The sequence below is a fragment of the Schistocerca serialis genome, chromosome 4 (genome assembly GCF_023864345.2).
Source record: "Schistocerca serialis cubense isolate TAMUIC-IGC-003099 chromosome 4, iqSchSeri2.2, whole genome shotgun sequence".
Lineage (NCBI taxonomy): Eukaryota > Metazoa > Arthropoda > Insecta > Orthoptera > Acrididae > Schistocerca > Schistocerca serialis.
In genome coordinates, this window is record NC_064641.1 from 514,630,477 (window position 1) to 514,649,951 (window position 19,475).

At 42.1% G+C, this 19,475-nt stretch overlaps 1 protein-coding gene across 1 annotated transcript in view; it reads left to right on the forward strand.

Moving 5' to 3' along the window:
* The window catches only part of LOC126474580 (protein glass-like), a gene marked incomplete at its 3' end in the record, with an annotated part of 151,919 nt that overhangs the window by 15,856 nt on the left and 116,588 nt on the right, over positions 1 to 19,475 (forward strand). The window lies entirely within an intron of this gene.

Genomic DNA, 19,475 nt, shown 5'->3' on the forward strand with positions numbered 1-19,475 from the left:
TTCCAACCGCTACGTCAGAGACCAACGCCGCATAGAGCCAATGGAAGTCAGAGATGCAGTAGCCGCAGGCAGAACTTCATTGTGAAATAACTGGCAGTGGAGCTCAGCAATACTTTATAATTATTATACTTAGATGCCTCGTTTCGTTCGTGAAATCCAGAAGGCAGCAGGCAGTTGCAAGTTATTTCATTACTTGTCAAAAGTAATCTCGTAGGAGCCTGCGGTCTAACGCACGGCTTTCTGGGCGGTAAGGAGCGCCTGGTTCCCGGCACGAATCCGCCCGGCGGATTTGTGTCGAGGTCCGGTGAACCGGCCAGTCTATGGATGCTTTTTAGGCGGTTTTCCATCTGCCTCGGTGAATGCGGGCTGGTTCCCCTTATTCCGCCTCACTTACACTATGTCGGCGATTGCTGCGCAAACAAGTTCTCCACGTACGCGTACACCACCATTACCCTAGCACGCAAACATAAGGGTTACACTCGTCTGGTGTGAGACGTTCCCTGGGGGGTCCACCGGGGGCTGAACCGCACAACAACCCTCGGTTCGGTGTGGGGCGGCGGAGGGGTGAAGTGGACTACGGTAGTCGTCGTGGGGTTGTGGCCCACTGCAGCTGCGGCGGGGACGGAGCCTCTCCGTCGTTTCTAGGTCCCTGGTTAACATACAATACAATACAATACAGTACAATATAATCTCGTAGGAGGCGGGTGAGGTGATTGGCAAGGTCCTTGGCACATTAAATTAAAAAACACGTAATTTAATACTCTTTATTAAATCACTAATTAATGTACACTCGACCCAAAACAATACGGGATTAATCAAGACGGAAAATTTAAAAATACTACTTCACAGCCTGTATCAACAAGTAAATATTGGAAGTTATCATTACAGTATATTTCGGCGAATAAGACGTCCTTCAGATAAGACGAAGTATAAATTTTCGGCAAAGATATGTTGTTTCACCGTATTCCCCTCTTATAAGACTATACCCAAATTATCAATTGCTAGTAAATTTAGTGATCATCTGAATAATAATATGCGCGCTGATTCGGATAATGACCCTGAGTATTTATAAAACCGTCATTTTGGACATAGCCGCTGCGTACTATTAAACAATTGGTACGGTTGCACACATCATAAATCAAAAGCCTCCTTCAGTACTGTTACGGTTTTGCCTGTAGAAGAACGTGACGAATAACGAATGCAATCGCCGTAAAATTTACAAAGCGTATGCTTCATGATGAAATCAACCAAAAGAACGAAATACGAAGGAAGATCCAAGTTAAAGGTCATAAAAGAGGCTAACGAATCGAAAGACTGTTCCACGGCAAGGAGGAGGAGGAGGAGATTAGTGTTTAACATCCCGTCGACAACGACGTCATTAGAGACGGAGCACAACCTCGGATTAGGGAAGGATGGGGAAGGAAATCGGCCGTGCCCTTTCAAAGGAACCATCCCGGCATTTGCCTCAAGTGATCTAGGGAAATCACGGAAAACCTAAAGCAGGATGGTCGGACGCGGGATTGAACCGTCGTCCTCCCCAATGCGAGTCCAGTGTGCTAACCACTGCGCCACCTCGCTCGGTCCCACGGCAAGGGCTTTCGATAAAACAGAGAAGATGGTAGGGGACTGGCGAAATAACGAAGATGCTATTTAAAAAATGCCAATGAAAAAGTATTCTCTGAGGAGAAGAATAGCTTGCTAGTCAGATTTAGAAAACAACGTTGCAGAATGGGCACAAGAAGAGAGGCAGAGTTGTTTTTTTGTTACAAGAAATGTGATTAGGGCTTATGCATTGGAATGGGCAAGAGACAATCCAGAGTACGGCAAAGAATTTAAAACTTCGGTAGCTTGGTGAAATTCTTTCATGAACAGAAAAAAAATCTGGTAATAAGACAAGAAACAAAAATTGCGCAGCAATTATCAAAATATCTTGACCACAAAGTTACGTGATTAGATAAGCTTGTTCTTCGCATGGGGCAAAAACACAACTTTCCACTATCTCATATTGGAGATATGGATGAAACATCAATGAACTTCGATACGAAGTTGGAAACAAAAGACGTGAAAACTGTTAAAGTCAGAAGGACAGGCCATGAAATGAACAGATTTATAGCAGTATTAACATGCATGGGAGAGGGACCAAAGTTACAGGCTATGGTCATTTTTAAGCGGAAAACCATTCCTAGAATAAAATTGTTACCAAACATTTTTGTACATTTTCACGAAAGGAGATGGATGGACGAGAATGATGTAAAATTGTGGTTGGAAGATGTGTGGCAGCAATGCGGCAATTGGATGATGAGTGGCGAAAAGTCGTATACGACAGGTGGAGCTATGTGGGCTGCATCACTTGATGTTTTGTGTGATTTCGTGATCAAATCACGCGATCAAGTGAAAGCGGAAACAGTGATCAAATCCTTCAAGACGTGTGCATTTCTAATGCTATGGATGGCAGTGAGGACGATTTGTTATGAAATACTGATGACGAGGTGGAAATCGATTCACAAGGTGCGAAGTGGGACCCACATGACGAGCTTCTCAACAACGGAAGTGAGAATGTCCTTGAGGAGCTGCTTTCCTTAGTTTATGATTGTAACGATTTTGCAACGTTTTAAATGCATTGGTGAGTGATTTATTTTATTTTATAATGGTTTTTATTTATAAATTATATCTGTCGTATAAGAAGACCTCGAGTTTGAGTGCCTGTTTGTGCTTCAAATGCCGAAATATATGTCATATAAATCATTAGGCAAAAGGTTAGTTACAGTATACATATTTAAGAAAAAAAAAAATTTCCTACACTCGCGCTCATATAACTCTGTCTCTAGACTGACTGACCTTTAACAAGTTTTAAGTACAATACCATAACAGTTAATCATGTTCAGACCAATACAACAAACGAGTCGAAATAATGCAGCTAAATTGCTGCTGCCACGGCTGTACGGCCGCACGGCCCGCAACGAAGGTATCACAGTAATAAAATACAAAGTAATTAAGTAGTTCAATTAAGAGGTAACCAAGTTCTAGACAAGTTCCACAAGTAACGGTTAACTGTTCTAAGGGCCAGCGGCCATTTTTAGAACCGGAGGGAAGAACTTTCAGGTCAAACAACCATCGTTGAGAAATATCTTGAATTTACTTACGTAATGTAAACCTAAACAGAACTAAGCTTCAAATGTGACACAAGTCACTTTAAGCAGTCAGTCCAATAGACAGAAAGCAGTAGATGACAGCCACTTTAAATAACGGCCTAAATACCGTTTATACAAGGAGATAAACAATCAGTCAGCAAGTTATAACTGTTTACGCTATTTAAGAGGAAGAGTCCAGAGTGTTAATTTTTCGAGGTACCAACTAAACGAGGATCATAATACCGGTTACTCAAGCGGAGAGGTGTAAGAGACAGTTTTCAATCATGTAAACCCTTATTTACAGCAAAGGCCAACAGCCTGTTTTGAGTTTGAGAAAAGTAAGTGACCCAACATAGTAAGTAACAACAGTATCGATCACAGTCATAAAGTAATAGACTACTGCTAATGACGTGGTAATTAAGATGTCAGTAGATAATTGCACCAACACAAAATCAAGGCCGGCCGGTGTGGCCGTGCGGTTTTAGGCGCTTCAGTCTGGAACCGCGTGACCGCTACGGTCGCAGGTTCGAATCCTGCCTCGGGCATGGTTGTGTGTCATGTCCTTAGGTTAGTTAGGTTTAAGTAGTTCTAAGTTCTAGGGGACTGATGACCACAGATGTTAAGTCCCATAGTGCTCAGAGCCATTTGAACCATTTTTGAACAAAATCAAGAAATCAGACGCACTATTTACAACGTACAACCTTTGAAATAAAAGGGGCACAATAGTATGCGAACAAGTTAGGTGGAGGAAAACGTACCTCAATGCAAGCAAGTAATGGTGCCGATAACAGCACATTTAATAATAATACTATGGTATCTGCGCATGAAAACACAAACCCTGTGGGCCACGCAGTTTAGTCACGTAACTCATCCGGTAATTTACCATAAAACCTACCTAAGGTTGGTTCAAATGGCTCTGAGCACTATGGGACTCAACTGCTGAGGTCATTAGTCCCCTAGAACTTAGAACTAGTTAAACCTAACTAACCTAAGGACATCACAAACATCCATGCCCGAGGCAGGATTCGAACCTGCGACCGTAGCGGTCTTGCGATTCCAGACTGCAGCGCCTTTAACCGCACGGCCACTTCGGCCGGCCCTACCTAAGGAATGCCGCAAATACAAGATCAAATAACAGTAAATGCTACAAAGAGATTCACCTTTTGAGACAATGTCAGCCACAACATATAAATAGCCGCAAACGAACAATCAGCGAGACCACTCGTTTAACATCTCCACAGTAAATATTAAAATCAGTCGTCTAAGTTCATATTGCGGCAATCGAGATTCAGATGGTTCAGAAGTTTAATGCCATGGCTGCCGGAAATTTATGACACGAATTACATACACGAAAGAAACAAAACAAAACTACTGGAAATTGGTTGTCCCGAATTGTGTAGTCGCCACACACATATGCACACAGTATAATTGCTTGCTACAATTCGACATCTACATCTACATCTACATGGATACTCTGCAAATCACATTTAAGTGCCTGGCAGAGGGTTCATCGAACCACCATCACAATTCTCTATTACTCAAATCTCGTATAGCGCGCGGAAAGAACGAACACCTATATCTTACCGTACGAGCTTTGATTTCCCTTACTTTATCGTTGTGATCGTTTCTCCTTATGTAGGTCGGTGTCAACAAAATATTTTCGCATTCGGAGGAGAAAGTTGGTGATTGGAATTTCGTGAGAAGATTCCGTCGCAACGAAAAATGCCTTTCTTTTAATGATGTCCAGCTCAAATCCTATATCAATTTTGTGACACATTCTCCCATATTACGCGATAGTACAAAACGTGCTGCCCTTCTTCGAACTTTTTCGATGTACTCCGTCTGTGCTATCTGGTAAGCATCCCACACCGCGCAGCAATATTCTAAAAGACGACGGACAAGCGTAGTGTAGGCAGTCCCCTTAGTAGATCTGTTACATTTCCTAAGTGTCCTGCCAATAAAACGCAATCTTTGGTTATGCTTCCCCACAACATTTTCTGTGTGTTCCAATTTCAGTTGTTCGTAATTGTAATACCTAGGCATTTAGTTGAATTTACGGCCTTTAAATTAGCCTGATTTATCGTGTAACCGAAGTTTAACGAATTCCTTTTAGCAGTCATGTGGAGGACCTCACACTTTTCGTTATTGAGGGTCAACTACATTTTCGCACCATTCAGATATCTTTTCTAAATTGTTTTAAAATTCATTTTGATCTTCTGATGACTTTATTAGTCGATAAACGACACCGTCACCTGCAAACAACCTAAGACGTCTGCTCAGATTGTCTCCCAAATCGTTTATATAGATAATGAACAGCAAAGGGCCTATAGCACTACCTTGGGGATACTATAACAGCAAAACAGTTTAATAAGTCTTGGACCACCACTAAGGCCTACACACCTTCTACATTCAATGTACACAGTAATGACAACTTGCGAACAGAATGTTGAATCATTAGAGCCTGCCTGAACCCACAGGTCTGTCATTCATCAGAAGGTGCCGTCGTGAACGAATCCACAGAGCGTGCGGTGTAACGACGTATTAGGTTTTTTGTTTGATATATGTATGACCATGTGCAGACTTCGTCACCCACGTCAGTTACACTCACTTCAAAAATGATTTATATTCTTTTTAAATTGTCATAGAATGGTTCTTGAACGAAACTGTAAAACATCAGTTGAGTCGTGTGCAGAGAATTACATCACTTGGGCCAATTGGTTTTCGTAACTTTTTCGAATTTAAATTTCGTTTGTTTCTCCTCAGAAAATTATATCGACACACGTTATCTTGATCTAATCGATATCAGAATCACACATTAAATAAACTTTTTTTTAGACTCAAAGTTTCGGCCAACGCTGTCTGAATCAATAATCTTGTCAAAATATATTATTAATCCGTTCACATAACTCTTCATAAATAAATCTTCAAGACACGTGTTTCAATTTTAATAGCATACACTATTTTATTAGCTTCCTACACATACAGATGTGAACTTGAGCGTTGACAGACAGTGACTAACTTTTCAATAAGGTTAAGATCATTATGACGTCATTGTTGTACAAAAAGAGTATAAAAATTCATTTTTAATTTTTTAGAAACACGACGCAACAACTCGGTTCCAGGATCTTCTGTTGCTCCTTGGCTGTCGACCCGCGACGTATAGCGGCCAGCAATTTCCTCTCTGGTCGCGGCAACGAAGATGCTGTCCCCGTTCGTTGCGCCGATCTCTCCGTACATGAAACACATAAAAAAAATACAAAACTTTTAGATAATTCACATTTATTACAAATAATAAGAAAACACATAAACAAAAACTAAATTAAACTTATAGTCACCTGCAAACTGGGCTGACTTGGTGGATGGGTGACGTTTAATTTCGTCCCACTACATACCCCACCCACAAGCTCAGTTTGTCAGGTTTTAACCGGAATTAAAACTGTTCAATATACAATATTTAACTGTTAATACATTTTCCTCACATTTTACGTAACCTCAAGTCCTTGCTATTAGATAGATTTAATCCTTTTAACACGATACCGTTGTGACTATTTGTCATTTACTCTTAATTGTGCTCTTATGGTAATTCGTAACCGAATATAGGGAGATTGCTCCTCTTCAGTTAATAGTTGCTAATAAATACTAATTTAGTACGTTCTTTAACGTTGTACATTAGGACAGAGCGTTCAAATTGTGATAGATTAATTTCAGTTTCATTTATTTACTAGAGTTATTCTTTTCAAGAATGTATATTACTAATAAGTTTCTCACAATAACTAATAGTACTATTTACTTTACGTCATTCTCTTCCCTAAGGCCTTATTTATGCCTGAGGTCAAGAAGAAATCAAGCAAAACTTTCTTTAGAATCTCGGCACGGCTTTCTTTACCTTCGGACACCTTGTTGGGTAATGGCCATTTATTTAGGAGAAACAAGCGAGAGAGCCCCGTTTGGTGTGTTCTATATTAACACTATTGCAAACCTCTATTAAAGGCACTCTGCTATGTTCTCGTGAGCCATATAGCTCTGGACGCCCATGGTCCCTAAAACTATTAACCATCCCCTTTGGTTCCTACTATCCGAGTAAATTTGAAATATGCAAAATTCCTTTTGACCTAAGAGCAAAATTTCCTCCATATAAATCCCCCTTTTGGTTATCTTTCTCTTTTTGAAGTACCAGTAGATTATTGTAGAACACATGTTTAAGCTTTCTGTCATTTATTTAAAATAACACGTAACTATCACGAAAAACTTCACATGAATAAACTATGAACGCTCTTCCGTGTGTAACATATACTAAATATTAACTTATTTAGGAATGAAGAGTTTCATTTGATCAACACTATATAATCCTTTAATTACACCTGATGAAGGTTCCATAAGAAGTAATGCTTTGGGATGTACAATCTTATGTACAACATATGGACCTTCAAAGATCAAGAAGAATTTTCTACATTCCTTACCGATCTTAGAACTTTTAGGATGAGATCGTACTAACACAAGATCTCCTACCTGAAATGAGGGTTCTACAGCCTGTTGATTATAACTTTTAATTCTCCGTTCGGCATTTTTTACAATCTGTTCGCAAACTTTTTCGTCTGGAATATCTTGTTGTATCTCGTTTACTGGTGGCCAAGGTAAAGCAGCTAGTAAAGGCTCACCTATAATTCGTTTGCCTAAAATTTCTATAGGTGATAATCCCGTCGTTAGGTGAGGCAATTCATTTAATATCTTTTCGAATGCAGGCATTAGTTTGGCCCACCGAGTATGTTTATGTGCACAATAAGTTCTACATAATCGTCCTAATTCTTTCATGACTCTTTCTACTAAATTACTTTGAGGGTGATATTTCGAAATTAAGATATGTTTGATTCCATATTGTCTTATCATATCTTGAAATCTTTGACTAATAAAGGCACTACCGTTGTCAGACATAAGTCGTTTAGGAATGCCCCAGTTAACAAAGTAATTTCGGGTGAGGCAGCGTATAACGCTTGCTGTATTCGCTCGTTTCAAAGTATACAGTTTCACATGTTTGGACCAACATTCCATTACAACAAACACATATGTTAATCCTCCTGAACTCCGAGGCAGAGGGCTGAAAAAATCTAATGACAGTAGATCCCACAAACCTCGAGGAATTACAGCATATAATTTATAACGCTTGGATTTGTTATTAACTTTAACCTTTTGACAGGTTTCACAAGCCCTAATAATACTTCTCACAATACGGGACATATTTTTGAAATAATAATACTTCATTAGATGTTTAATACATTTATGAATTCCGAAATGCCCGTAACCTTCATGAATATAAGTAATTAACTCGTCCACAACAGTTTCCGGAATGCAGATTTTCCATCTCTGGTGTTCCCTCTGTGCTTTCCAATACAACAAGTCGTTAAAATATAACCACACACCCCGGGTGTTAACTGTTTCGTCCCCATTATTAAGGTTTTGTATAATTCGTAGAATAACATTTTTCTTTCCTTTATGTAATACGGTAATCCACTAATTAGGACTCGCATTAGATGACTTTCAATTAATTTAGCACGGTTTAAATTCCATTCAAAATAATTCCTATAACCTCTCCACCGTTTAGAATATGGAGGAGGGTCTAACAACTCTAAAGTTAAGTGTTGTTGTTTTCCTCTTGACCAATAATTTTGTTTAAACTGCTTAACAAAATCATCCCAATCCCTGAATTCAGTTCTATGCAGTACTGCCCATTCCGCAGCTTCTGCTTCTAAATGTCCTATTACAAATTGAATGCGTTTTTCATTACTCCATTTAGGAGATAATGATGTTTAACAAGCTTTTATAAAGATTATAGGGTGCAGTTCGCCTCCAGGTTTGAATACAGGAAATCGACTTGCTACATTTGAATTTGTTGTTATGTCATCCAGACATTCTGCGAGAGAAATAGTCGGATTTTGTTTAGCTTGCAGAGACGGAGTTGCATCGGATTGGCTTGCCGTGATTGCCTTATTCATATTGTTGTCATCCGTGCTAGCAAATTCGATGCGACTGTTGTCTCTGATTATGTTATTACCTCTGCTACCTGAAATGTCCTCGTTATTATCTAATTCCGATAATCGTTTAGTAATTTCCTGTATCCGCATTTCTGTATTGGATACGCGATTAGCTAATATCGATTCTTCACTGTGTTCACGATGTGAACGCTCTGTACCTTCGTCAATATTATTATCTTTGGCAGTCTCAAGATTACTGCATATCTCAGTAATTAAAAATTTCATGTTTTCGATTTCGGTATGGTCCTTTTCTACTTGATGAGTTAATGTCTCTAATTCTACATTATCTATTGAAGAAATCTCTACAGGTTTGGTAGAGACCTCTTTAATAGATTTCAATAATTCTCTGCGAACAGTTTCTGTTTGCATAGAAAATTCATCTCGTAACATATCGTTATTTTTCTGTATTTCATTTACAACTAAGATATTGACACTATCTAGTCTCTCGGATAAGTCAGTAATATCGTGTCGCATGCGAGCTTTTTCCTCGCGCGATTCCTGGATATGTTCTTCTAACCTTTTACAATTATCAGCAATCTTATTACTAAGTCCTACTAATTTTTCCTGCATTTCAACTTTAGAAGACTCTATTTTATCACTTAATTCTCGACTGGTTTCATTAAGATATTCCTGCAACCTGTCTGTTGATTTTGTTAGCTCCCCTTTAAGTCTAGCAGTAGATTCCTCGTTAGACTGTTTTAATTCCTGTTTTAGTTCCTGTTTCAATCTAGCAGTAGATTCCTCATTAGACTGTTTTAATCTAGCCATAGATTCTTCGTTAGACTGTTTTAATCTAGCAGTAGATTCTTCGTTAGACTGTTTTAATTCCTGTTTTAGTTCCTCTTTTAATCTAACAGTAGATTCCTCGTTAGACTGTTTTAATCTAGCCATAGATTCTTCGTTAGACTGTTTTAATTCCTCTTTTAATCTAGCAGTAGATTCCTCGTTAGACTGTTTTAATTCCTGTTTTAGTTCCTCTTTTAATCTAGCAGTAGATTCCTCGTTAGACTGTTTTAATTTAGCGATCGCCCTAAAAAGGGCTCTCATGCTCCTATCGGACATAGATTGCTCTTCGTCTGACATTTCACTTCCCGACATTATTGTAAAATATTAACTATTTACACACGCAGATTTGCAATCAACAATCCTATAAAAGCACACTCCCTATGTACAACACTCCACTTCCAACTTGAAACAAACTCACCGGACACTAATATTGTAATTTGTAGTTCTCGATGATCAGTGTGCTGCTATGGGCTGCAGATGTAACAGCCGTCGATGCAGCCGCTGAGATGCTGCGACCCCGCTTCCGCAACCGGCAGGACGCTGAGTCGAACACCGGAAACGTCGCTGGCTGCAACCACGCCCGGCACCGCCGTAGACAGGCGAAGCCCTCAGCAACACCTCTAATACCAGCCGGAGGAACGCCCCGCAGCTGACGTACTGGGCCTATTAGTTTAGGGAGAAAAAAGGTTGTCGGGGTTTGCAGCGTTCAGCTGCTGCCCAACAGATGCGACTTCTCGTGGAACAACCGCGTGACCGTACTGCTTGGCTGCACTCCGTCAGATGCCCACACCCGCGAAGTCGCCGCTGGCTGGTGAAGGCTCCAAGAAACTCGCGTTGACTTCCGAAGGACTCTTGATGCTTTGTTTCGTACCTGTGTGCCTTAGTTGCACACAAGTCCTGTTTCTAAGGTCGCCACGGTGCGGTGTAACGACGTATTAGGTTTTTCGTTTGATATATGTATGACCATGTGCAGACTTCGTCACCTACGTCAGTTACACTCACTTCAAAAATGATTTATATTCTTTTTAAATTGTCATAGAATGGTTCTTGAACGAAACTGTAAAACATCAGTTGAGTCGTGTGCAGAGAATTACATCACTTGGGCCAATTGGTTTTCGTAACTTTTTCGAATTTAAATTTCGTTTGTTTCTCCTCAGAAAATTATATCGACACACGTTATCTTGATCTAATCGATATCAGAATCACACATTAAATAAACTTTTTTTAGACTCAAAGTTTCGGCCAACGCTGTCTGAATCAATAATCTTGTCAAAATATATTATTAATCCGTTCACATAACTCTTCATAAATAAATCTTCAAGACACGTGTTTCAATTTTAATAGCATACACTATTTTATTAGCTTCCTACACATACAGATGTGAACTTGAGCGTTGACAGACAGTGACTAACTTTTCAATAAGGTTAAGATCATTATGACGTCATTGTTGTACAAAAAGAGTATAAAAATTCATTTTTAATTTTTTAGAAACACGACGCAACAACTCGGTTCCAGGATCTTCTGTTGCTCCTTGGCTGTCGACCCGCGACGTATAGCGGCCAGCAATTTCCTCTCTGGTCGCGGCAACGAAGATGCTGTCCCCGTTCGTTGCGCCGATCTCTCCGTACATGAAACACATAAAAAAAATACAAAACTTTTAGATAATTCACATTTATTACAAATAATAAGAAAACACATAAACAAAAACTAAATTAAACTTATAGTCACCTGCAAACTGGGCTGACTTGGTGGATGGGTGACGTTTAATTTCGTCCCACTACAAGCGCCCTCTCAACGGATCTTAACTCGAGAGCCATTATAGACCTCGCAGTTCCCAGCCTCGGCTGTCGCCACAGGTACTGCTCAGTCTAACGTATAAACAACTGCCACGGTCTTCTGCCCGCGTTCACGCACCACCTCAGCTGTTTACCCTCACGGCGTACCTCCGATCTGACTCAAACTGTTGTTACGCGACCCGCACAACCAAATTATCAATCCCCTTCCTCCTCCAACTGCCCTGTTCTCTCGCGGCCGGCCGTCCACCTCAGATATTCCAGCCTGCCGTTGTATCGATACTGACCTCCAAACCAGATCCGCCCTGGTAGCTGCGCGGTCGACGCTGCGGATCTCCAAGCGGAGTGGCACGGCTTCGATTCCCGGCCGCATCGGAAAATTTCCTCGCTTGGGGACTGGGTATTGTGTTGTCTTTACGTTCGTAGCGTTGTAATTGACGTCCCAGAAGATGGCTGAACTGACCCCTTCCGAAATCCAATAAATTAGAAAGAAACCTCCAAAGGCGTCGATGTAGCTGGTGCACGGCAAAAACTGTTTTAGATATTGTTCTGTACTTCTACCTAGTAAACGAAATGTGGAGAACCAGAGCAAGCAGATAACTGGACCTTTTAATACAGGTAAGGCATTATTTCGTTCTCAATGGGGATTTGCCCGCTTGCAAAGCCATTGTCACTAAGTGCTGCAGTGTGATGACTGTCGGATGGTAGCTACCTGGTCTCAGTCCTTTTCGTAGAAGATATCATTTCAGTACTTTTCCAGCAAAGGGTAAGATAGTTTCCGTTTTCACACACGTCGTTCTGAGATCTTTCAGCAGATTAAATGAAGCGTTCGGCACTGCTGCGCCACCTCACAACCAAGCTGTCACCTCTCAACCTAACCTGGACCCCAAACCACGCTAAAGCTTGTACATCACCACACATATGTCCTCGTATTGCCGTTCATCGGCTCCCTCCACTCATAACGAAATTGTCACCGTCCAACTTAACTAGACTTCAAGCTTCGCTACAAATCAGTGTGTCACACCAACCTATAATTCAAACACTAACACACACGCGAAAGAAATACCGTCGGTGTTCTCCTTCTGCAGGAGCATATAATGAGTTACACGTCACATCACCATTATGATATGTTAGAAAGCCGGCAGGTTGAGTGGACCCGTCTCTGCAGTGTCAAAAATGTTCAAATGTGTGTGAAATCTTATGGGACTGAACTGCTAAGCTCATCAGTCCCTAATCTTACACACTACTTAACGTAAATTATCCTAAGGACAAACACACACATACACATGCCACAGGGAGGACTCGAACCTCCGCCGGGACCAGCCGCACAGTCCACGACTGCAGCGCCCCAGACCGCTCGGCTCATTCCACGTGGCTGCAGTGTCATATGGAGTGGGACTTTGGACTATGATCCGTCTGTCAGATGCACGTGTTTAGCTCACTGATTCCTTAAGTGCTATTGAAGATGGCTACTGAAATCGTGGTAGGTGCTCTAGGTTTCCTAGTTTCTCTTATCGTCACTTGTTCATTACGCTATACAGATCTTTATCTGAGTCATTTATCTAAGTTATACTTAAATCACAAACCACAAATAATGTTCTCGGAGAAAAGAGAAAATCCCAATTAAACAGCTCAATCTGTTCTTCGGGTATTCACGATGAATAATGAATGACTTCAGTTTGTGGCACTTGCAGTGAAGCACGCAGAAGGGAAGGTGTAACCAAAATAAATTTCACGGGCGTGAAGTGCATATGATGCTATTTAAATGATTACAGATTAGAGTCAAAATTACCAAGAACTTGGTAGCATGAGCTCACTTATCAGTGCGGCGTCAAACAACCTCTGATTCTTACGTATGCATCGACTGAGCTGGGAAGGGAGTCGTGAAGTCGTTGTATCCTCTCCTGAGGCCAGCTGGCCCACAACTGTTGAAACTATTTCGTGATATCCTGGTTAGTGGCAGTGGAGCAGAGTTGAGTCCGAGCTGGTCCGCGACATGTTCTATCGGAGACAGCCTGTGTACCTTGTCCGCTACATGAATGTTTCGACATCATCCAGACAGTTCATAGAGACACGTACTCTGTGTGGATGAGCATTTTCCTGTGGAAAAATGCCACCACAATAAGGTCGCATAAGAGGAAACACATGAGGACGCAGGATGTTCGTGACATACCGTTGTGCTATCAGAGTTTTTTCAATTACTACCAGTTGTGATGTGAAGTCATACCCCACTGATCCCCACACCATATCGGAGTAACATCGCTGTTATTCTCGAAAAAATTGGAAGAATGCGATCTCTCTCCAGGTTCCTTGCCATACACGCCGACGATGGTCATCTGCGGTAGTGTACAACCGCGATCCGTTGCTGACCACAAGGTGTCGCCATGAATCAGCAGTAAATGCTTCGTGGTTGTGCCATCACCCCAGACGCAGTCGCCTCTGTTGTTAATGATTGTTGAAAACCATCACACTGTATTATTGAACACGTATTGTGTTACGACCGGTTTCGTTAAACATCTTCAGGTGTGCTAAAGTCACGGCACAAATCGTCATATTGTCGTATGTATTGTTAAGGACCGAATCCAAAAACACTGCTTGTAAGCATTCTGCCGACTGCCGTCGGTAGTTTGACGAGTAGACACGGCACTTCAGTTTACTGTCTGCTAGCAGTCGCCAGAATGTTTATGAGCAATACTTTAAAGATGGACACTTACAGTCTCGACCACAAAAACATTTATTTTGATGATAGCTGGTTATGATCAGTTTTAGAGCATCCTCAGACCCTCATACCATTATGGTAGGCGGTGGCCGGGAATGGAACTCCCGCCGCCGTTAAGGTATGAGGGCCTGAGGATAGTAAAAATTCACCTAAACCGGTTATCATCAACTTAAATGTTTTTTCGGCCGAGACTGTGTCCATTTCTAAAGTACTTTTCTCCAGACCACTGCTCTCCACGAGGCATGTTCTCAAAAATTACTTTTATGATAAGTGTTTTTGGGCTTGGTCTTTAACTTTCCACACGACAACCAGACCATTCGTGTCATGACTTTGGCACTTTTCGCCAGCCTGTAGATGTTCAACGGTTCGTACTGGGAGACAACAAATGTGTAATAATACAGCTGTGGTGGTTTTAAGTAGTCATTAACATTAGTGTCAGCTGTAGTGATCAATATGGTCACGATTGTTTGTGTTGTGTTAACGACTGCTTCAACGACCGCCTACACAAGGTTCGGTAATTCCCTGGATCGGCTGCTGTTAGTCTCCACCAAACGGTGTGGGATGACACAGAATGTTGCATTGCAAGTTCTCGGATGGTTTTCATAGATGTGAAGCGGTTACAACGTGCTTAGAACACCGTACGGCGATGATGCCTTGTTGTGGTCGGACGCGTTCAACGGGAGCCTTGACAACGAGTGTGCCTACCCTCACGTTCCCGTATCGTCTACTATCGGGCCAGCCTCACATCCGAATGCCCCACATATCTGGATTTTGCCCGATTCAAGCATCGAAATGGAGACATGGAGACCAACAACGAGGCCACTTTCAAATGGTCAGGAATGCCACTTTCAAATTGTCAGGAACGCTGTGTCACACGAGTACACGACGTTTCTGTGACTTCAGTTAATACTCAACTTTTAACATTGTTCAAACCTTATAAAACCTTCCAGGGTTGCTAACAAAACTAAATGCGTACAACTCTAATGTGCTTCGATAGCCATTCTACATGTCACATAGACTTGCACTTGTTATCATTTACATACTCGCTGAAGATGTGTACGTGTAAGAAGTTACACTGACATCCGATCATGTCTTCCGGATGCTTCATTTTCTTTTGTCGGGAAGTGTAGTTTCGGCTATGTAGCCATTCTCAAATATAATGTGTAACTCGATATTCGTATGTATCGTGGTTACAGTCACCGTACTTGTTTAACTCACACAAGCTAAAATGAAAACGTGGTCGGCTGTAGCGAGCTACACTGACAGTACGCGTGCCAGTACGTCCGTATCCATAGTCCAGAAACCACTATCGCTACCTACAAGACAGGCTCGTGACTGTTACCGCACACTAAATGTAGAGTTCTCAAACTACAATCTATCCGACAGTGATCGTCGTATACGCGTTATAAATTGAAGAGCCAAAGAAACTAGCACACCTGCCTAATATCGTGTAGGGCCCCCCGCGAGTACACAGAAGTGGTGCAACACGACGTGGCATGGATTCGACTAATGTATGAAGTAGTGCTGGAGAGAACTGACGCCATGAATCTTGCAGGGCTGTCCATAAATCCGTAGTTGTGAGCACTACGCGACTTAACTTCTGAGGTCATCAGTCGCCTAGGAATTAGTACTAATTAAACCTAACTAACCTAAGGACATCACACACATCCATGCCCGAGGCAGGATTCGAACCTGCGACCGTAGCGGTCGCGCGATTCCAGACTGAAGCGCCTAGAACCGCTCGGTCACACTGGCCGGCGCAAGGGGTGGGTCCGTTATGAATCGCCAGTAGTACGAGCACGTTTGAGAAAATTACTCGCGATACGAATGTGCCGAGGAGTCGGAAATCTTTGACTGCTCTTATTTCTGTGAATTGGGACGGAAATTCACTGCGTCCCTCAAGACATGTAGTTATCGAGCGGCGAAGATGAGCATTTTTGGCTTCAGGTGGAGGCCTGGAGTCTGAACGCACTTAAACACGATTCTCGAGCGCTTAGATGTACCTCAAATGTCTTCGAAAAAACGACAGTGCCAACCAGATAGCAAAGACACGTCAACTATTTAAGATGGTGAAAGAAGTTGGCCATCATACATTCGGTGACTGCAGCGTTATATAGTCCAAACGGCATAACTGATTCCATAGAGGCTTTTAGGAATTATAAAGGCATTTCCTGGTCACCTTCGTCAACTTCGGTTTACTGGTAGTTTGTCTGCGTGTTCGCAGTTGCGAAATACTTCGATCTTTTCAAGCAGTATATTGTGTTATCAATGAGCAGGAGTGGATAGACATCTTTCTTCATGATTTTGTTCAGTCGCCGGTAGTCGACGCAGAAGCGCCATGCGCCACCGTTCTTCTTCATGAGGACCACGGGCAAGGACTAAGTACTCTATAAAGGTTCAAAAATGTTATCTAGCAGCATTTTCTCAACTCCCTCCTTCATTATCCGTCGTTCAACTGGCATTACTGTATATTAGCTGTGGCTGATTGGTAGATGATCTCTGGTGTCGATACGGTGTTCTACCGTGGGCCGCTTGGCCTGTCTTTTCTCCACAATGGATTTGAAAGCGTCTGAAAATTATCTTCTGGTAAACCTTCCGGGATGTAAGGTCGTGGTCCATGAAACTCTTCAGCTCCTAACGTTTCGTCCAGCGCAGCTCTGGACGAAACGTTAGGAGCTGAAGAGTTTCATGGACCACGACCTTACATCCCGGAAGGTTTACCAGAAGATATGTCATCCGGTCGTGAAAGCCTTCATACGTCTGAAAATTGGTGCAGAATTGCTATCATTCGCCGTTGTTGTTTCTCGGTTGGACCAGAACCTATTGGCAGCTCGATAATAGCTTACTCTCCTGCATTGTCGGTAGCGGAACACTAAACTTCCCTTCCTAGGCTGGTTCAGCTGCCCCTATGCACATACATTTAATGATGAATTGCAGATGTTCGCGATAGTCATCAAAGTTCTCTTTGACCACTTGCATTGCTTATAATCGCTTGTAGGATGCAGATTTCTTCTGTGTGCCTGAGCATCTTTTTGCAGTCGACAAAAGCGTAACAGTTTAACTGCGCGTCTAGTCTGACAACTATAGCTCTTATCATTAATGATGGCAGACAACCACCCAGACCAATATTTGTTATGTGTGTTTGATGGAATAGCTTCATTAATCTAGGACTCCACTGTTTATAACAGCTTGTGATGTCTGCAAAAAGTGTCATCCGAGAATGAAATTGTGAATAAATTGCGTTAAAATGATACATTTGTAGGGTTGAGTTGTGTCTTTGACAGCTATTCTTGCAATACATGTTCCTGGTGGCTGGATGTATTTCCCATCTGCAATCTTCAGCACAATCGTATTCATTCAGGTGAGCCGAGAAACATCTGACATTACAGCAAAGGAATCCCTTGAGCCCTGAGTCGGCTAGTGCCTGGATAGGTTGGTCGTCGATGAAGAGGTCAATGAGATTTCCTGACGTGTTACTAACTGTCGTCCATGGAATATTTTTATCTGTGGTGATCTGAGTTATCCTGAATTTGGCGTTTAAGTAAGCGACTCGTATCTCTGTACGGCGACTGGGGAGGGCTATGGTGAGCTGGAGATCGTCTTCAATTGACTGGCGGGGACTACTACGATCGTTGACATCTTGCGGCTAATGATCTTCTAACACTCGTCTGGTTTTTAATCAGTAGCGCACAACGCGTTCAGTAAGCCCAAAGTGAAAACACTCAGGTTTGTACCCCTCCGTCTTCCAATCTGTTGTTCTGCGGGGCGTTATACTTGGTGGAGGAGTTGGCTGTTCCTCAGCTTGGCGGTCGTTGGATCGCCGTTTGACAACAGTGGCATTGGTTCGAATTGGCCGAGTCATTCTTTACGGCACGTACGGCTGGCGGTAGACATTGGTGCCAGTGAACTGTATAACTCTTCTTCAAGAGCCTCTAATACCTCCTGACGTTAGCGGACGACGTTCATGGCCGCTGAGTACTTGGTCCAACATTTCTGGCTGCCATACACTACTGCACCTCCTCATATGAAAGACGATCCCAAGGTGGTCTACCACAACTGCCATTGCGATCAATTTCAGCAGATAGCCATACTTCTTTCGTTCCATTTTTTTCTGTGGCATATCCTCGACTCGCTGGGACCACATGACGAGTTGCTGTGTCGTCGTGACATACTTTACCAGAAGAGTTTGGCGCATGTCTTCAGCGACTCCTTTCATCAAGTGTGAAATATGGTCAGCTTCTGTCACATTCGGGTACAGCCTGTGGCATAGCACCAAAACATTTTGTATGTACGAATCTCCCGATTCTCCGCGACGTTGGGCCCATTTCTTCAATTGTTCTTCCTCCAAGTGGTCTTGCTCTTGACTGTCGCTAAACATTATGTTCATTTCGGCCTGGAATTTGTTTTGTGCTTCTCTTCATTGCCTTCGAACAACTGCTGGACTCGGCCGTTCAAGCAGAAGTATATATTCGCCAAACGCATCAAGTCATCCCGTCTGTTGTCGAATCGTTTCCGCCATTTCACCTAGCCGTGACCAGAGTCTCCGGAATACTCTGATGGCTACCTGATGTGCGGCTGACTTACTGCAGTTTTAGAATATACTGATATGAGGAAAGATATATTGCTTACATTCCAGTTCCTGTTCATGTGGACGAAGCCTTGTACATTGTCTAATTGGAGCCACGTCATGTAGATGTTCTGAAGCATACTGCGGCTCCACCAGTGTCACGTCGAAACATAAGTCCACATCCACTTGAAACTGAAAATATGTTTTTTACGAACGTCAGTGTATGGATAGAACGGAACTGAACTCATGGACGGAGAGGGCAGATATTTATACGAACATCGAATAGCCCAGAACGCTAGTCTTTATACAGTGACAGAATATTCTAGATATACAAACTTAATGCCATAAACGCATACACTTGAAAGTAACGATACTAGAAGCAAAAGAGTCTCAGTAAAGATAGGGTCAAAAATGCATACCTTAAGAGCTACAAGCAATTTTTCATCTTTG